General features: G+C 38.7%; 1 protein-coding gene across 4 annotated transcripts in view; it reads right to left on the bottom strand.

The window, feature by feature from the left end:
* The window catches only part of IPO11 (importin 11), a 289,809-nt gene extending 269,575 nt beyond the window's left edge, over window positions 1-20,234 (bottom strand). For 3 of the 4 annotated variants that reach the window (XM_073235815.1, XM_073235800.1, XM_073235819.1), the window contains exon 1: window positions 20,072-20,234. The gene's annotated coding sequence lies outside the window, so the exon portion shown is untranslated. Of the gene's footprint in view, window positions 1-19,995 lie in introns of all 4 variants that reach the window. The other variant, XM_073235804.1, reaches the window with a different exon arrangement.
* Window positions 20,235-21,432: the final 1,198 nt, after the last annotated feature.

The raw sequence follows: 21,432 nt of genomic DNA on the forward strand, positions 1-21,432 counted from the left end.
GGGTATAGAGGGTAAGTATACCTCAACATAATACAGGCCATATATGACAAACCCACAGCCAACATTATACTTAACAGCGACAAGCTGAAAGCTTTCCCTTTAAGATTGGGAACAAGACAAGAATGCCCACTCTCCCCACTTCTATTAAACATAGTACTGGAGGTCCTAGCTACAGCAATCAGACAACACAAAGAAATAAAAGGCATCCAGACTGGCAAGGAAGAAGTTAAACTGTCCCTGTTTGCAGATGACATGATATTGTACAGAAAAAACCCTAAAGAATCCACCCAAAACTACTAGAACTAATATCAGAATTCAGCAAAGTTGCAGGATAGAAAATTAGTATGTAGAAATCTGGGGCACTCTTATATACTAACAATGAACTAGCAGAGACAGAAATCAGGAAACAATTCCATTCAAAGTTGAATCATAAAGAATAAAATACCTAGGAATAAACCTAACAAAGGAACTGAAAGACCTATACTCTACAAACTTCAAGACACTCATGAGAGAAATTAAAGAACATACCCATAAATGGAAACATAAGCCGTGCTCTTAAGAATTAATATTGTCAAAATGGCCATCATGCTTAAAACAATCTACAGATTCAATGCAATCCCTATCAAAATACCAACAGCATTCTTCAATGAACAAATAGTTCTAAAACTCATATAGAACCACAAAAGACCCCAAATAGCCAAAACAATACTGAGAAGGAAGAATAAAGCAGGGGGGAATCTTGCTCCCTAACTGCAAGCTCTACTACAAAGCCAGAGTTAATCAAGACAATTTGGTACTGGCACAAAAACTGAGCTACAGACCAGTGGAACAGACTAGAGAGGTCTGATATAAACCCAACCATACATGGTCAAATAATATAAGATAAAGGAACCATGGATATACAATGGGGAAATGACAGTCTCTTCAACAATTGGTATTGGCAAAACTGGACAGCTACATGCAAGAGAATGAACCTCAATTATTGTCTAACCCCATACACAAAAGTAAACTTAAAATGGATCAAAGACCTTAATGTAAGTCATGAAACCATAAAACTCTTAGAAGACAACATAGACAAAAATCTCCTGAATATAAGCATGAGCAACTTCTTCCTGAACACATCTCCTTGAGAAAGAAACAAAAGCAAAAATGAACTCATGGGACTACATCAAACTAAAAAGCTTCTGTACGGCAAAGGACACCATCAACAGAACAAAAAGGCATCCTACAGTATGGGAGAATTTATTTGTGAATGACACATCAGACAAGGGGTTAACATCCAAAATATAAAGAAGTTACACGCCTCAACACCCAAAACCAAATAACCCAATTAAAAAATGGGCAGAGGATATGAAGAGACAGTTCTCCAAAGAAGAAATTCAGATGGCCAACTGACACATGAAAAGATGCTCCACATCACTAATCATCAGGGAAATGCAAATAAAAAACACAATGAGATATCACCTCACACCAGTAAGCATGGCCAGCATCAAAAAGACTAAGAACAACAAACGCTGGCAAAGATGCAGAGAAAGGGGAACCTCCCACACTGCTGGGGTGAATTGTAAGCTAGTTCAACCATTGTGAAAAGCAATATGGAGGTTCCTCAAAATACTAAAAATAGAAATGCCATTCGACCCGGGAATCCCACTCCTTGGAATTTACCCAAAGAATACAACTTCTCAGATTCAAAAAGACATATGCACCCTTACATTTATCACAGCACTTTTTACAATAGCCAAGATATGGAAGCAACCTAAGTGTCCATCAGCAGATGAATGGATAAAGAAGATACGGTACATACACACAATGGAATACTATTCAGCCATAAGAAAGAAACAAATCCTACCACTTGCAATAACATGGATGGAGGTGGAGGACATTATGCTCAGTGAAATAAGCCAGGCAGAGAAAGACAAATGCCAAATGACTTCCCTCATTTGTGGATTATAACAATGAAGCAAAACTGAAGGAACAAAATGGCAGCAGACTCACAGACTCCAAGAATGAACTAGTGGTTACCAAAGGGGAGGGGTGGGGGGGCAGGTGGGGAGGGAGGGAGAAGGGGAATGAGGGGTATTATGTTTAGTACACATGGTGTGGGGGATCACAGGGAGAACACTGTATCACAGAGAAGGGATATAGTGGATCTGTGGCATTTTATTCCACTGATGGACAGTGACTGCACTGCGGTATGGGTGGGGACTTGATAATATGGGTAAATGTAGTGACCACATTGTTTTTTCATGTGAAACCTTCATAAGAGTGTATATCAATAATACCTGAATAAAAAAACTATACAAATATTAATTCTTAATAATAAAAGACAAGAGGAAACATGCCAGATTATAAACAGTAGTTGTGTAAAGGTAACCCCAGAGGTTACAAAGATTCTGACAGTCTAAACAGCTTACCTTTATGATGAAACAAACATTTTTTTAAAAAGGCCAAGATTTCTCATTTTTTACCTGCTCTACATTTTCCAAGGGAATATTTGCTTGATTTCCCTTCTCTATCCCTGAAATATCCCAACTTCTCAAGATGTTCAAATCATCATGTATTTCTCTTGTCAATCACTTATCACGAAATTGTGTCAATATATTAAATATACGATATTTACATAGGTAATGTAGTCAATCATTGCACTCACATCATAAAAGTTCAGGAGAGAAAGCTGACAAACTTGGTCTTTGGTAGCAAGAGTAGATAAGCAACAGTTCTGCCCTATTACCTGTTTTATGACAAAAGAGACAATCTTCCTCATTCAGGGGACTCTGAGTCTTATAATCAAATAGCAGTACTGCAAACAGTCATCTCTACAAGGGATTTAATATTCTTATTTTTTGGTGTTTTTTTATAAAGATAGTATTTTTAAATATTTAACAGTCTGATAAAAATAAAATTAATCCAAAAATTCCATATTATTTAAACTTCACATATTATACATAGTACATATCCATCACATAAAAGGAATATAAATCTGTATTTATCAATAGTGTCTTTAATTTCATTTCTAGGTCTTTCCATCAGAGTTTCCACATCAACTCATTTCTTTACCAGATCACGCACTATAAAGTCTACCATTCCTAACCATGTAAAAACAAATAAAGCAATCTGCAGTGCCACCTGAAGGTAAGAAGTAAGTACCACACCCCCCTAAAGTGTATGTTCCAAGCATCCTTTTTCCCTCAGAAGGGCTAGTGGAAGAGGACTTTGGAATTCTGTTGACCACCTGGCCATATGGAAACACAGCAAACATTTTCAGGATTCAAGAAGTTAGGACAAAAAATGCTGAGAAGAGAATGGCAAGGGAGAGGAGCCAAGATAGTGGCGTGAGTAGGGCAGCAGAATTCTCCTTCCAAAATCATACATATTTTTGAAAATACAACAAACAGAACTAGTCCTAAAAGAGAGACCAGAAGATAGTACAACAGCCAGGCTACATCTACACCTGCAAGAACCCAGTGCTGCACTAAGGGGGTAAGATACAAGCAGCGGCCAGGCAGGACCCGAGTGCGCCCCCGACCACAGCTCCCCAGTGGGAGGAGAGGAGTCGGAGTGGGGAGGGAGTGGAAGCCCAGGACTGCTAAACACCCAGCCCTAGTCATCCACACCGGGAGCACAGACACACAGTGCGTGGTGTGCTGGATACTAGGGAAATGGAACAGTAAAACCTGCAAGCGGGTCACCACAGACAGCACCCCTTGAACAAAAGAAAAGTAAGTGCCTTTTGAAAGTCTTGAAGGGACAGGAGCCTCAGCTGGACGGAAGCGTTCCGGCACACTCAGCCTAGCAGCTGAGAATCCCAGGGAACTCTAGGTGCCCTAACCCCCTGGGCAGCAGCGCAGCTGAGGCTCCTCACTGCGATAAACAGCCTCCCGTCCATTTCCCCTCTGGCACAGCACGGCCATACCGGAGCAGCAGCCTGAGACTGGCCATGCCCATAGCAGCCACATGGAGCCTACTCCACAGCCACCACAGCCAGATGCAGAGACCCCACTAGGGCGCAGCTGCCCAGCATAAGCCGCTAAGAGTCACTGTTCTAGCAGGAGAGGAAGATGATGAGCAAGCAGGAAGGGACTTTGTTCTCCAAGCTGACACATGCGCCAACTGCCCACGACTACCTCTATCGCCATGAAAAGGCAGAAAAATTTGATATAGACCAGAATAACCCAGACATCCCCTGAGAGGAAACCTGGGGAGATGAGAGTTAACCAATCTTCCTGAAAAAGAATTCAAAATAAAGGTCATAACCATGCTGATAGAGCTGCAGAGAAAAATGTCAGAGGTAACCAAAACAGCAGGGAGGGAGACTAAAGAAATAGAACAGTCTCTGGAAGGACTTAGAAGCAGAATGGACGAGATGCAAGAGGCCATTAATGGAATAGAAACCAGAGAACAGGAACGCAGAAAAGCTGACACAGAGAGAGATTAAAGGATTTTCATGAATGAAAGAATACTAAGAAAACTATGTGACAATCCAAAAAGAACAATATCCACATTATAGAGGTACCAGAAGAAGAAGAAAGAGAAAAAGGGATAGAGAGTGTCTTTGAAGATATAATTACTGAAAACTTGCCCAAACTGGGGGAGGAAATAGTTGCTCAAAGCACAGAAGCACACAGAACTCCCAACACAAGGGACCCAAGGAGGACAACACCAAGACACATAATAATTAAAATGGCAAAGATCAAGGAAAAGGACAGAGTTTTAAAGACAGCCAGAGAGAGAGAGAAAAAAGGCTACCTACAAAGAAAAACCCATCAGGCTATCATCAGACTTCTCAACAGAAACCTTACAGGCCAGAAGAAAATGGCATGATATATTTAATGCAATGAAACAGAAGGGCTTTGAACCAAGAATAATGTATACAGCACAATTATCATTTAAATATGAAGGAGGGATTAAACAATTTACAGAAAAGCAAAAGTTGAGGGAATTTGTCTCAGACAAACCACCTCTACAGGGTATTCTAGAGGGACTGCTCTGGATGGAAGCACTCCTAAGGATAAATAGATGTCAACACAGAAAATAAAATCAGAGCAAAGAAAACAGACCAACCAAATACTAACTAAAGGCAAAAATAAAATCAACTACCCACAAAAGCAGTCAAAGGAAACAAAAAAGAGCACAAAATAAAACACGTAACGTATAAAGAATGGAGCAGGAGAAATAAGAAGAAAAATAAATAAAGAATCATCAGACTGTGTTTATAATAGCTCGCTAAACTAGCAAAGTTAGATGGTAAGATAGTAAAGAAGCTAACCTTGAATCTTTAGTAACCACGAATCTAAAGCCTGCAAAGGCAATAAGTACATATCTTTCAATAATTACCCTAAATGTAAATGGATTGAATGCACCAATCAAAAGACACAGAGTAATAGAATGCATAAAAAAGCAAGACCCATCTATATGCTGTTTACAAGAGACCCAATTCAAACCCAAAGATATGCACAGACTAAAAGTCAAGGGATGGAAAAAGATATTTCATGCAAACAACAAAGAGAAAAAAGCAGGTGTTGCAGTACTAGTATCAGACAAAATTGACTTTAAAACAAAGAAAGTCACAAGAGATAAAGAAGGACACTACATAATGATAAACAGGTCAGTCGAACAAGAGGATATAACCATTATAAATATATATGCACCCAACACAGGAGCACCAGCATAGGTGAAACAAATACTAACAGAATTAAAGGAGGAAATAGAATGCAATGCATTCATTTTAGGAGACTTCAACACACCACTCACTCCAAAGGACAGATCCACCAGGCAGAAAATAAGTAAGGACACAGAAGCACTGAAAAACACACTAGAACAGATGGACCTAATAGACACCTACAGAACTCTACAACGAAAAGCAGCAGGATACACATTCTTCTCAAGTGCACATGGAACATTCTCCAGAATAGACCACATACTAGGCCACAAAAAGAGCCTCAGTAAATTCAAAAAGACTGAAATTCAACCAACCAACTTCTCAGGTCACAAAGGTATAAAACTAGAAATAAATTGCCCAAAGAAAGTAAAATGGCTCACAAACACAGGGAGGCTTAACAACATGCTCCTAAATAATCAATGGATCAATGAGCAAATTAAAATAGAAATTAAGCAATATATGGAAACAAATGACAACAACACAAAGCCCCAACTTCGGTGGGACGCAGCAAAAGTTGTTCTAAGAGGAAAGTATATACCAATTCAGGCATATTTAAAGAAGGAAGAACAATCTGAAATGAAGAGTCTAAAGTCACAATTATCAAAATTGGAAAAAGAAGAACAAATGAGGCCCTATGTCAGCAGAAGGAGGAACATAATAAAGACAGGAGAAGAATTAGATAAAATTGAATAAGACTAAAACAATAGAAAAAAATCAACCAAACCAAGAGCTAGTTCTTTGAGAAAATAAACAAAATAGATAAGCCTCTAGCCAGACTTATTAAGAGAAAAAGAGAATCAACACACATCAACAGAATCAGAAACGAGAAATGAAAAATCACAATGGATACCACAGAAATACAAAGAATTATTAGAGAATACTATGAAAACCTACATGCTAACAAGCTGGAAAACCTAGGAGAAATGGACAATTTCCTAGAAAAATACAATCTTCCAACACTGACCAAGGAAGAAACAGAAAATCTAAAAAGACCAATTACCAGCAACGAAACTGAAGCGGTAATCAAAAAACTACCCAAGAGCAAAATCCTGGAGCCAGATGGATTTACCAAAGAATTTTATCAGACATACAGAGAAGACATAATACCCATTCTCCTTAAAGTTTTCCAAAAAACAGAAGAGGAGGGAATACTTCCACACTCATTCTATAAAGCCAGCATCACTCTAATACCAAAACCAGGCAAAGACCCCACCAAAAAAGAAAATTACACACCAATATCCCTGATGAACATAGATGCAAAAATACTCAACAAAATATTAGCAAACCGAATTCAAAAATACATCAAGAGGATCATACACCATGACCAAGTGGGATTCATCTCAGGGATGCAAGGATGATACAACATTCGAAAATTCATCAACATCATCCACCACATAAACAAAAAGAAGGACAAAATTCACATGATCATTTCCATAGAAGCTGAAAAAGCATTCAACAAAATTCAACATCCATTCATGATAAAAACTCTCAGCAAAATGGGTATACAGGGCAAGTACCCCAACATAATAAAGGCCATATATGATAAGCCCACAGACAACATCCTACTGAACAGTGATAAGCTGAAAGCTTTTCTTCTAAGATCGGGAACAAGACAGGGATGCCCACTCTCCCCACTGTTATTCAACATAGTACTGGAGGACCAGGCCACGGCAATTAGACAAAACAAAGAAATACAAGGAATCCATATTGGTAAAGAAGAAGTCAAACTGTCACTACTTGCAGATGACACGATATTGTACATAAAACACCCTAAAGACTACACTCCAAAACTACCAGAACTAATAACAGAATTCAGCAAAGTTGCAGGATACAAAATTAATACACAGAAATCTGTGGCTTTCCTATACACTAACAATGAACTAATAGAAAGAGAAATCAGGAAAATAATTCCATTCATAACTGCATCAAAAAGAATGAAATACCTAGGAATAAACCTAACCAAGGAAGTGAAAGACCTATACCCTGAAAACTACAAAACACACTTAAGAGAAATTAAAGAAGACACTAACAAATGGAAACTCATCCCATGCTCTTCGGTAGGAAGAATTAATATCATCAAAATGGCCATACTGCCCAAAGCAATCTACAGATTTGATGCAATCCCTATCAAATTAACAACAGCATTCTTCAATGAACTGGAACAAATAGTTCAAAAATTCATATGGAAACACCAAAGACCCCGAATAACCAAAGCAATCCTGAGAATACAGTTGGGGGGATCTCGCTCTCCAACTTCAAGCTCTACTACAAAGCCACAGTAATCAAGACAACTTGGTACTGGCACAAGAACAGAGCCACAGACCAGTGGAACAGAATAGACTCCAGACATTATCCCAAATATATATGGTCAATTAATATATGATAAAGGAGCCATGGACATACAATGGGGAAATGACAGCCTTTTCATCAGCTGGTGTTGGCAAAACTGGACAGCTACATGTAACAGAATGAAACTGGATCATTGTCTAACCCTATACACAAAAGTAAACTCAAAATGGATCAAAGACCTGAATCTAAGTCATGAAACCATAAAACTCGTAGAAAAAAACATAGGCAAAAATCTCTTGGACATAAACATGAGTGACTTCTTCATGAACATATCTCCCCAGGCAAGGGAAACAAAAGCAAAAATGAACAAGTGGGACTATATCAAGCTGAAAAGCTTCTGTACAGTAAAGGACACCATCAATAGAACAAAGAGGTACCTTACAGTATGGTAGAATATATTCATAAATGACAGATCCGATAAAGGGTTGACATTCAAAATATATAAAGAACTCACAGACCTCAACAAACAAAGAGCAAATAATCCAATTAAAAAATGGGCAGAGTAACTGAACAGACACTTCTCCAAAGAAGAAATTCAGATGGCCAACAGACACATGCTCCACATCACTAGTCATCAGAGAAATGCAAATTAAAACCACAATGAGATACCACCTCACACCAGTTAGGATGGCCAACATCCAAAAGACAGACAACAACAAATGTTGGCGAGGTTGTGGAGAAAGGGGAACTCTCCTACACCGCTGGTGGGAATGTAAATTAGTTCAACCACTGTGAAAAGTAGTATGGAGGTTCCTCAAAAAACTCAAAAGAGAAATACCATTTGACCCAGGAATTCCACTTTTAGGAATTTACCCTAAGAATACAGCAGCCCAGTTTGAAAAAAACAGATGCACCCCTATGTTTATCGCAGCACTGTTTACAATAGCCAAGAAATGGAAGCAACCTAAGTGTCCATCAGCAGATGAATGGATAAAGAAGATGTGGTACACATACACAATGGAATATTATTCAGCCATAAGAAGAAAACAAATCCTACCATTTGCAACAACATGGATGGAGCTAGAGAGTACTATCCTCAGTGAAATAAGCCAAGCGGAGAAAGACAAGTACCAAATGATTTCACTCATTCGTGGAGTATAAGAACAAAGAACATACTGAAAGAACAAAACAGCAGCAGAATCACAGAACCCAAGAATGGACTAACAGTTACCAAAGGAAAAAGGACTGGGGGGGATTAGTGGCAAGGGAGGGATAAGGAGGGGGAAAAAAGGGGGGGCATTACGAGTAGCATGTATAATGTGGGGGGGGCAAGTAGTGATTCTACAGCATCTGACTAAGCTGATGGACAGTGACTGTAATGGGGCTTGTGGAGGGGACTTGGTGAAGGGGGAATCCTAGTAAACAATGTTCCTCATGTAATTGTAGATTAATGGTACCAAAATAAAAAAATAAAAACCTAATGGCAATAAGAATACATACCAGTAACATGGTTACCAATGGACATTTGGAAATATTGCAGACAACCTGGGTGCCTCTATCCTTATCTTTGATCTCCCAGGAACCCCTGCTGGAGACCCAGGTTCAATAAAAAAAATATATATATATGGTGAGAAGAGAGGTCCTAAGGGAACTAAATTAATGTAGGCTTAAAGAGTAATACAATGCAAGAAAGATGTGATTCAAAACATGAAAATGGAAACCTCACCTGAAAGGCAAAACAAGAACAACCAAAGAACTTCCTCATAGCATTGTCTCTACTACTGCAGTTAAATATTGTATTCTTTAAACTACTCTCTACGAAAAGAAAATGTGACATGATGACATGAATGTGTTGAGCTTTACATAAAATAAGTATGACAGAATTTAAGAAGATATAATAACAGAAGCAATATTTTAGCATAAAGGAGAGTGAGAAACTGTGGAACAAGAACAGGCAGACTCAGGCAGAGAAAGACAAATACCCTATGATTTCACATATCTATGGAATCTAAAAACGAAACAAAACAAAATGAACAGAACAGCAGTAGCCCCACAGACATTGAGGAGTGACTGGTAGTTACCATCGGGGAGCAGTCAGGGTGGGTGGGAGGGGTGCGTGAGGGAGATAAAGGGGCACAAAAACCTCTATCATGATATAAATTGGTCACAGGGATGGAAGTGCAGCATGAAGAATATAACCAATGGTTCTGCACTAGTGGGGCTGAGGATTTAATAATGAGTAACTGTTGGAACACTGTGTTGTATACTTGAAATCAATATAATAATCAATATACTACTGGGTATCAACTATGCTTCAATAAAAAAATACACTTGAAAAAATAGAACAGGCAGAGTGATATGAACACAGGGATGAATCGCCCAGTGAGAAAAACACTGCAATATTTCACATTTAAATGAAGGATACATATTCAGAAGCAGGAAAAACAATGGCCAGATACAAGCCCTTGAGAAAATGACATTAGTAAGTTGAAAGCAAGTTTCCTCCTAGAAGAACAGAAATTGGGCAAATAAAAACTTGGACAGTAGCCTTTTGATGAAATGTATAAGCAATATAGCATTTACCATGTATTACTGGAGCATTTCATAAACAGGGTAAGACAAAGTAATTTTTTTTTCAACAAGTTAAATTCCTGCAAGTCCAGTCTGATCTACAGCCCGAGTCTACAAAAAGAAAAGGAGGTAGAAAATATTCTTGGGGAATGACGCATAGAAAATATTACAAAATTGCAGAACTGCCCAAAGTCAAAAGCAAACTAGAGAAAAACAATGTGTCAAAGACAAAAAAGAAATGAATTTTTTGTGAAGAGCAGCAAAGAATTCAAAGATAATCACTAAGAAAAGTTCACATATTAGAAAGATTAAAGAAAGGGACTGTTATTATTTCAAGAAACCAAAATCTCAAATTACAAGAAAACAGCTTGCCAAAAAAAAGTTAAACCCAAATCTGACCAAGTTTCTAGACCTTACTACCAATGTAGTTAGAAAGGAATTAGATAGAGGTAAGATAAATAAGGTTACCTATTAACTCCACTTTTAGAATTTACCCAAATAAAACAAAATCCTGATTCGAAAAGATACACACATCCCTATGTTTATTGCCATATTATTTACAATAGCCAAGAAATGCAAGAAACCAAAGTGTCCACCAAGATGGATAAAGAAGATGTGGTATATACATAGTACAACACTCCTTCCTCCATGCTCCTGTTTTACATGGTACACACTTCCATTATTACCTCTACTTCCTTGTTTACTTGCATCTACTCCTCAAAATCATGAGCTGCTTAAAGGCAAGAACTGTGCTTATTCATTTATCTGTGTCAGCACTTAGTACAGTGTCAAGGATATATAGCAAATGCTCAGTATGTGTCTGATGAACTGAACAAGGCAATAATGTGCCTGTAATTTCTAAGAGTAGAAGGCAGACTTTTAGAAAAGATGAAACAGAAAGTTGTCAAAGGAACAAAAATACAAAAAACAGTAATTGTATCACAGTAACTAGAGATATATCTAGAAAAGATATAAGAGTAAACAGCATGTTATATGGTTGAGGTTGAGGAAAATGAATGAAGGAATAAATGAATGCATGAACAGTCCATTCAGTATCTTCCTTTACTGAAACAGGCACATCAAGCCAACAAAATTTAGCAATACCTTTCACTGGGGATATCTAACACCCTTTGTTCTAATCTTGTGCTCTCCAATCAACTTTCTTGTATTTATTTTATCATTAGACTTTTCTACATTCATTTATTCAACAAATATTCATTGAACACCAATAAATGCCAGACATTACTCTAGACACTTGAGATACAATTAACTAAAAAGACAAAAAACTCCAACCCTTGAGAGTATATACACTCAAGACTGAGAGACAGAGAAATAGTTGTGTAAACTACATACTATTTAAGAAGGCAATACAGAGCAACAGGAGGCAGCTTTGAGAGAAATCCGGTCTAATAAACCAGAGTATCTGCATCTTACTGGGAGTTTTAGTAAAATGGCATTGATAAACTACAGTAAGTCTCTTGCCTGTTTGGTATCTGAGAGCGTCCCCAGCAACTGAACATCTCCTAACAGGAAAAGCTATGGAGTTTGTCCCAAACACTAGTGACCCCCACGAGGGCAGTAACAGTTGCGAGCCCCCAACTAATGTCACCAGTAGCCTCTGACATGTCTTTAGCTGAAACAAAAAAATAAAAAGATCTGTATGAAAACTACTGAAGAACAGCAATTATGTGTACTAGTTTTAGAGTTTCTTCCCTGAAGTAACATAAAGAAGGAAGAGCAGTAAGCTTAATTCTGAAGCAAGGTACTATTCTTTGAATAACAGCAATAGCACAGCCTACATTTAAGACTGTAACTGATCAAATTTAAGTTTAGTCAAATCTTTTGCTAAGTGTTAAAGGATCATCAGCCCTCTCCAAATATACACACCTTTGATTAGTAGCTTCCAATTACTGGTCCAAGACATCACTACAGCACTGTTTTAGAAGAATCTCATTTTTGTTGTGAGAGTTTAGCCTAAGGAGTCATTGCAATTATAAAAATTCATTCATTAAAAAATGTAGGGCTGTCATAAGAAAGAAACAAATCCTACCACTTGCAATAAGATGGATGGAGCTGGAGGACATTACGCTCAGTGAAATAAGCCAGGCGGAGAAAGACAAATGCCAAATGACTACCCTCATTTGTGGATTATAACAATGAAGCAAAACTGAAGGAACAAAATGGCAGCAGACTCACAGACTCCAAGAATGAACTAGTGGTTACCAAAGGGGAGGGGTGTGGGGGGGCAGGTGGGGAGGGAGGGAGAAGGGGACTGAAGGGTATTATGTTTAGTATACATGGTGTGGGGGATCACAGGGAGAACAGTGTAGCACAGAGAAGGGACATAGTGGATCTCTGGCAACTTGCTGCACTGATGGACTAAATGTAGGAAAAAAAAAATGTAGGTTGTATGTCAAGCCATGTCCCACAATTAAAAACTATTCTTCTTTTATCATTAAAATGTTTTAAATCATTAAAATAATTTTTCTATCTCACCTTTGAACTACCCATCAGTTATTTAAATAGTAAGTATATCTAATTTAAGCATTTTGTTTTACTAACCAAGAAACTATCCCAAAGAGGCTAAAGAGATAAATTATGACTACTCTATGGTCATAGCCTCATTAATCACATTCCTGAACCTAGAACTCAAGTCTCCTATCCCAACTCAAAACTCTTCAGGCTATCCCAACTTTCCTTTTGATTACAAATGCCGTCCATTGATACCTCAAGTGAAATTGACTTTTTTTTTGCTTTAGGCCTCAGAACCAAACTACAATATCAAGACTATAGCTTATCTTTCTGATAAACTATATTACATCAAAATTGAAGACCAAATTAATGAAGCCAATGAAAACACCATATGCAAACTTAACAAGGCAGAAATTAGAAACTTAAATGACTAAAACAGAGAAAGGATTACTATAAAGAATATGCATGAAACCCTTGTGGATCAACAAAACAAGAAATACACAAGAAAACCGGACAAAGGGTATAAGTAGACAATCTACAGATGGGAAAAGCCAAATTGCTAATAAATATTAGAAGAGATGCTTCCTCACAGGTTACCAGGATTTTGTTTAATCAAAAGATTACTTCATAATCATCAAACTGGCAAAAATTACAGGGTCTGAAAATATTCAGTGCTGGTAAGACTCGAAATAGAAACCGTTATGCATTGCCAGTAGGAGTACACCTTGGTACAAGCACTCAGGAAAGCATCTTGCCCTCTCTAATGAAATTGTGTGTATGTGTATACATGATACGACCAGGTTATATCCTATGACCAGATTACATCCTATGCCACAACAGTTCCATACTTGGTGCTATAACCAAAGTAACTCCTGCACAAGCATACAGGAAGGAAACAGGATAAAGGGTCCATAAGGAGCAGTCTGTGAGTTAAGAGAGACTTGGAGACAGCACGTGTCCATCTTTAGTGGACAAAATACACAAAATGTACCACATCCTTCCCTTGTAGAATTTGTTCCCTCTGGCTGGAAAATTCTTGTTCCTAGTTAGCTGCACATGTTGCACTTAACTTGAACGAAGTCTCTGCTCAAGCTGCCAACTAATCAAATAGGTCTTCTCTGACCACCCAATCTAAATTGCTCATCCTTCAACCCAGATCTCTATGTTCTGGATATCCTTCTTAGTTTGTCTGCATAACACTTTTAACTATCTGACATTCTGATATATATGTGTTTATTGTCCAGACTCCTTCCATTAGAATTTAAGGTCCAGAGACAAGGGACTTCAACTGTTTGAAGGTCTATCACCAGAATCCAGAATCATACCTGGCACATATAAAAGTGATGAATAAATATTTGTTAAGTAAATTAATTCAATTACTAAATTCCAATCTCTGCTTATAGTTGTGTAAAGTCACAAAAATGAACTCTAATCTCTGATTTTTCAAGCCCTCCCAGTCTAACCTCCTACCTTTTCTCAACTATCTGGTAATTCAACTTGCATTCACAGTATTCAACAATGAAGTGGCGTGTACTGGCCAGGCACTCACTATTCTGAGAAAAAAAATGAGTCTTTGAATTCAAGTCTAGAGAGGACAAAAGACAAATGCAGTATAGTGTAAGTGATAACCTGTTATGCAACAACATAAGAGGAAGCCCTAAGTCACCCCACAGAGGTTGGGGAAGGCTTCCCAGGGAGTGGAACAAAGCAGTGTCTGTGTTAGGCCCTGGAAGTTGAATAGGAGTTATCCAGTGAGTATGATATAGGTATTTGTCAGGTGGTGAGACCGACCATTCTAGGCAGAAGACAAACATATAACTCTGTTTTTAAAAACATCCTAATATAAAAACAAAGCAAAACAAAATGAACAAAACAGCAGCAAACTCACAGACACTGAGAAGTGACTGGTGGTTACCATGGGGGAGGGGTTGAGGTGGGTAAGTGGGGAGGATGAGGAGGATAAAGGGGCACACAAATTCTCAATCATAATATAAGTTGGTCACAGAGATAGTAAGTAGTACAGTAGGGAGAATATAGCCAATGATTCTGTAACAGCTTCCCAAGTTAACAGATAGTAACTGCACTAGTGGGGGTGAGGTTTTAATAATACAGATAACTGTTGAACCACTGTGCTGTATATTTGAAAGCAATGTAAGTTGTGTATCAATGATACTTCAATAAATAAGTAAATAATAAATAAAAACATTCTAACCCTTCTGAATAATTATAAATAGTTTAGCATGACAGAAGAACCTGGGGAAGGAAATTGAAGGCAAAAGCAAAAAGCAAGCAAAATCCAAATCACTAAGGTCCTTATTTCCAAGGCTTAGTAGTTTGGATTTTCATCTGCAAGTCTGCATGGAAGGATTGCAGAATAACACTATAATCTGCCTACAGTAAAAGGAAGGGTAAAGAAGAACAGTAGCCATTCTTAGAAGCAAGAAAATTACTTAGAATGTTTACACAAAACTCCAAATAATAATGAAAATCTGAACCAAGGTAACAGCCACAGGGGAAAACTAGATGAAAGAGGTAGAACAAGAGCTGGAAATATTTAGATAGCTTGAGAGGCCACAGAGGGAGAACAGCATATAAGGGCAACCAAGAGGGAAGAATTAAGATTTGGGGTGTCTCCAACTGGCTGATGGAAGCAAGGACCATAAGAAGAGAAACAACTTCAGAAAGGGTTAAATATATAATTTTTTTGACATCAGTGTAAGGTATCTTAAGACAATCACAATGCATCAGAGTTGTAGAGTATCTGTGCTAAAGAGAGAGAAACGGAGGAGTCATCAAAATCAAGACAGTAGGTGAAGTCATCAGACCATTCCAGGAGAGTAGGCAGAGGCATAACAGAACAGAAGAGCCCCAGAATGAAACAATAACTGAAGCCATCAGAGAAGAGGGAAAATACACCAAGGAAAAATTGGCCAAGACATAGGAGGGAATTAAGGAGAACAGTGTTACAGAAGCATCAGAGAGTGAATCTCAAGGAGGACAACTAGTCAAAATGTCAAGTGATTTAAACACTGACTGGTAAGTTAGTGCCAACTGAGAGAAAAAAGGGAGAACCAAGTATTATGGACTAAACTGTATTCCCCCAAAATTCATATACTGGAGCCCTAACCTCTAATAACCTCAGACGAGGTGACTAGTTAAACTGAGGCACTAGTCCAATGCAATTGGTATTCTAATCAGAAGCAGAGATACCAGAGGTTCTAGTGCACTGCAATACAACCATATAAAGAAGGCAGAAAGCAGGCAGTCACCTGTAAGTCAAGGAGCAAGGCCTCAGAGAAAACCAGTCCTGCAAGAACCTTATCTTGGACTTCCAGCCTCCAGAATTGTGAGAAAATTAATTTCTGTTGTTTAAGCCATGTAGTCTGTGGTATTCTTTTATGGCAGCCCCAGCAAACGAATCCACCAAGGAAACATTATCTCTGAAGAAAAAAACTCAGAGCACAATTAAAGATGAACAGATAGAAGTAGACATGTTCACAGGTGAAAAGAGGATAAAAAGCAGTGCTTCCTTTCCTCTGTGAAGTAGAAAGCAACACCATCCAGGAAAGAGTAAGAAGGGAATGTGGTGGGTTAACCACCACCATGGGAACCAGTTACTAGAGACACCCAGGATTACTGGGCTTTGTTTCCATTATGTAATATATGTTTGTTGTTGTATGAATACCTAGCTGTTATTCACGAATGCTTTACTTAAGCTTAATATGGTGAACTCTGCCAATAACTAGTAAAAGAAAAGCACTAAAATAAACCAGAACCTTAGTTATTAATCTAGATAGAACTGACTTTATCCAAGTCACTTACCTTTGATGGCCCTTAGTTTCTTCAATCAGATGAATCAGACTAACTAATCAGCATAAGATCACCTCAGGTTAAAAATAAATGATGCTAAAAATGAACAAGTGGAACTATATCAAGCTGAGAAGCTTCTGTACAGCAAAGGACACCATCAGTAGAACAAAAAGGCATCCTACAGTATGGAAGAATATATTCATAAATAACAGATCCAATAAAGGGCTGACATCCAAAATATACAAAGAGCTCATGCACATCAACAAACAAAAAGCAAATAATCCAATTAAAAAATGGGCAGAGTAACTGAACAGACACTTCTCCAAAGAAGAAATTCAGATGGCCAACAGACACATGAAAAGATGCTCCACATCGCTAGTCATCAGAGAAATTCAAATTAAAACCACAATGAGATATCATCTCACACAGGTGAGGATCGCCACCATCCAAAAGACAAACAACAACAAATGTTGGCGAGGTTGTGGAGAAAGGGGAACCCTCCTACACTGCTGGTGGGAATGTAAATTAGTTCAACCATTGTGGAAAGTAGTATGGAGATTCCTCAAAAAGCTCAAAATAGAAATACCATTTGACCCAGGAATTCCACTTCGAGGAATTTACCCTAAGAATACAGCAGCCCAGTTTGAAAAAGACAGATGCACCCCTATGTTTATCGCAGCACTGTTTACAATAGCCAAGAAATGGAAGCAACCTAAGTGTCCATCAGCAGATGAATGGATAAAGAAGATGTGGTACACATACACAATGGAATATTATTCATCCATAAGAAGAAAACAAATCCTACCATTTGCAACAACATGGATGGAGCTACAGGGTATTATGCTCAGTGAAATAAGCCAGGCAGAGAAAAACAACTACCAAATGATTTCACTCATATGTGGAGTATAAGAACAAAGAAAAAACTGAAGGAACAAAACAGCAGCAGACTCACAGAACCCGAGAATGGACTAACAGTTACCAAAGGAAAAGGGACTGGGGAGAATGGGTGGGAAGGGAGGGATAAGGAGGGGGGAAAAAAAAGGGGGCATTACAATTAGCATGTATAATGTGTGGGAGGCACAGTGAGGGCTGTGCAACACAGAGAAGACAAGTAGTGATTCTACAGCATCTTCCTACACTGATGGACAGTGACTGAAATGGGGTTTGTGGGGGGGGACTTGGTGAGGGAGGGATCCTAGTAAACATAATGTTCCTCATGTAACTGTAGATTAATGATACCAAAATAAAATAATAAATAATAAATAATAAATAAAACAAGAAATAAAAAATAAATGATGCTATAATTTTCACACAAGTTTATGCATGCTCGATCTTTAACTTTTACCAACCAAAGTATTATGTCAAGCTTTAATGTGCATTCATATCATCTGGAGAGTTTTCTTAAATTTTAATTCTGATTCAGGTTAAGCTTGAGATGTGTACTTCTAGCAAACTCTCAGGTGATGCCATACACCACATTTTGAGTAGCAAGAGTATAACACTGATCTAGCTCAAGCCCTACAAAACTTATAATTGTGGGCTTATCTAATTTTTAGAAATTTCCAGATATTTAGAAAACCAAAAAAGACTCACACCTGCACTAAGTGTGTCTTGCCATTCTCTAAAATACTCTGAAATTAATTGATAGTCCCCATTTAATGCAAATAGGAAAAAAAAGGAATATTGCCATTGATTACACTAGATTAGGAACAGCAAGATTAAATACACACACACACATATACAAACAACACAAAGGTTAAAATTCATCTAATCAAAGATATTACCTTTCTCAAATATGAATATTTTTATTTCTGGAAAAACATATATTTATCTCTGGAAAAATCTTCAGTATATTTTAAGTGCCACACGCCTACAAGGGTTCTGTTGCATTCTGGCTTGATCCTGAATGCAAACACATTCTCGGGGTCACAAATTCTAAAGTGTTTGCATTCTGAATGCAAAAACATTCTCGGGGTCACAAACTTCTTACTAATTACCAAATAATCTTCACATAATTGTTTAGAACCTCCAATCATATTACCACAACTAAATTAGTTTGTGGTGAGAATTCTCTTCTGCTTTAAGTGTAAGTAGGCCAGAGACAGATCAGCTACCCTAGAGCTATAACACAGGGCCACAAAGCATGGCTATAATTAAACTGTTTCTACTATTCCCTGTGCTAGGTTATTGGGGAAAAAATTCCACAATCCTGTCACATCCAACAAGGCGGGATTTTCATTCTAATATTACAGAACTCTTCCTCAGTGATGAAAGGCGTTAAGAAGAGGTATCATGTGATGGATGTCTTATATAGGAGAGTCACTCTGACCTTAATCTGAAGCCTCTGTACTGAAAGGAGAAGTTTGAAATGACATGAAAATGGAGGAGTGAACTCCCTATCCAAGAAAAGAACAACTATGATTGCAAACTGCTCGTCCTTACTCCCTGCAGAAGAATAACCAAATCTCAAGGACACTCCCAAGACTACAACTGAGCTCTTTTAAACGGGGATGGGGAGCGGGGTGTATGTCAGTTGCAATCTTGGCACCAGTAGGCAATAAATTTACCAGCCCTAGCTGTTTAGTCAAGTCACTTTGAAATAATACTACTCCCCCCCACTCACCATTATATCACTAAAGAATAAAGAAAAATTACAAATGCAATGGGCGTCAAAACGTTTTGCTGAATCACAAATACTCCCCAAATATAAAACTGCATAAGTCGCTGAGCTTTAGCACTGGCGGCCATACCTCAGCAAGCAGCTCCTTTGAAAACGTGTAACTTCCTTCACTTGTTCATGAAAGGCAAGGACAGGTCTAATGCTTAATTAAAGCTTTCACAGTACTGCTATTAGCAACTGTTGTGTGTGCAATACCTAAATACAGTTATTTCATACTAAAGTTGACCACATTCTCTCAAAATTTATACCACCTATCCCCCAAGGGCAAACGCACCACCCTGGCCCGCAACCGCAGCCACAATGGGGGCACCCTAACGTTCTCCTCATCTTGGCCCCCAGCCCCTGCCTCCCTGCACCCTGATTCCTCCTCCACCATGCTCTCCCCTCCCGGGCTGACTCGGCCAGCTCCCAGTTCCCACGGGTTCCTAGAGTCACGCGGAGAGCCAAGGCTGCAGGCCGCCCTCGCAGCGCTTCTGCTATCCTCGTCTCCTGGTAGTCCCACGTTCTTCCTCACCTCTCGGGTCGCTCCTTCCAACCCACTCCTCCCCTCCACTCGCGCGCACTCTGCGGCTCTAAGGCCGGGGCCTCACTGTTTGGTTCGGTCCGGAATTGCCCGGCTCTCCTGCTTCCACTCCCCGACAGGAAGCGGCGTCCGTTGGTCCCACGCCCCACGCTTCCAGTCCACACGCCGCCGCCTACTGATGCCGAAAGCGGCTTCTAGGAACGAGCCATGTTCAGCGTCGCCGCTCCAAGTGACGCGGACGCGCGAATACTGCGTCACACACCCAGAGCGCGTGGACTAGGCAAAGGAGGAAGACGATAGGAGAACGGTGGGAGAGAAAGGAGGCGCTTCCCCTTTGAAATTGAACGCGCCGGACTTCTAAATCGGCTGTGTGCGCTTGCGCATTATAGCGCGCGGTGAGCTCAGACTCGAGCGCGATCTGTAACCATGGAGACCGTAGGTCTGCGTTAGCCTACTCCCGGGAAAATCAATTGTCTCCTAGGTTGATTGAAGCTTAGATGAGAACCGTTTACCCTTCCAGGCCTAGATAGCTGCTGTTAAATGCATTGTTTTTAGGATCCGTCTCAGCAGAGAAGAGTTATTAAAATAATCCTATTTCCATCAGTTAACCCGCCCACGAGTATTTATTTTTTCAAGATCCTAAACTTGGGCGCTCTACTCCAGAATGATAGCAAGGTTGGAAAGATTAAAAAGGAAACAAGTCCAGTTTTGCCTGCATCAGCTATTAGTTTAGTGACATTAGTTTTCTTATCTTTAAAAAGAGAAACTGTAAGGAAATAGTTTTGTGTTCATAAAGATTAACAATAATAATAATAAATGACATTTACTGAGCATTAGAATGTGCCAGAAACATTTCTAAGACCTTTACATGAATCATGTATTTCAGTCCTCAAAACAACCCATGAGATGCTTTTATTATGCCATATTTACCATAGAGAAGTCAATCTGTGTAAGGTCACACAGCTAATAAATGGCATTGTTAGGATTTGAACTAAGCAATCACAAGTCCTGCATTATAAGGATTTCATCATATAAGGGCTGTTTTTAAAAGTAAAAATACAGAAATTACCTAAATGACCACCAAGAAAGGAATGTTTAAATCATGATAGCAGCATATGCAAGACAAAACAAATTGGCCATTAAAAATTATGCTGACATGTATTTGTTGACATATTAACACACAATGCATTGATAAAAGAGTGGGTTACAGTGGCATCTTACTACACTAATGGACAGTGACTGCAATGGGGTATGGGGGGACTCAATAATAAGGGTGAATGTAATAACCACATTGTTTTTCTTGTGAAACCCTCATAAGAGTATATCAATGATACCTTAATAAAAATGTTTTAATTTACATAACAATAAAAATTAGGAAAAATACTATTACAGTAATAGTTAACATTTATGAAATACTTAGCATGTGCA

The sequence above is a fragment of the Manis javanica genome, chromosome 1, assembly GCF_040802235.1.
Source record: "Manis javanica isolate MJ-LG chromosome 1, MJ_LKY, whole genome shotgun sequence".
Taxonomy (NCBI): Eukaryota; Metazoa; Chordata; class Mammalia; order Pholidota; family Manidae; genus Manis; species Manis javanica.